Genomic DNA, 381 nt, shown 5'->3' on the forward strand with positions numbered 1-381 from the left:
GAGGCCGGGCCGGGCCGGGCCGGGGGAAGCGCCGCGAACAGCTGCCCTGGCCGTAAGCCTGTGTGTTTGCAGAGCGCTGTGGTGGGTGTGCGTGGTGCTGGAGACGTGTGACACTGAGTTCCAGTGAAACCTTGCAAAGGACGCCGTTATCAGGAAGCCAATGGCAGTGGCACCTGGACGTGGGAGAAGAAGGGCCTCGCAGCAATGCTCCCGCCATGTGGGGGTCTGGGGAAAGCTGATCTCCACGGGTGAACGGGGACTGTAGAAATAGGACAAGGGGTAACGGATTCAAACAGGGGAAGTTCAGGTTAGATATAAGGAGGAAGTTCTTCACAGTGAGGGTGGTGCGGCGCTGGAATGGGATGACCAAGGGAGTAGTGG

Source organism: Nestor notabilis, unplaced genomic scaffold, assembly GCF_000696875.1.
Source record: "Nestor notabilis isolate BGI_N333 unplaced genomic scaffold, ASM69687v1 scaffold5726, whole genome shotgun sequence".
Classification (NCBI taxonomy): Eukaryota; Metazoa; Chordata; class Aves; order Psittaciformes; family Psittacidae; genus Nestor; species Nestor notabilis.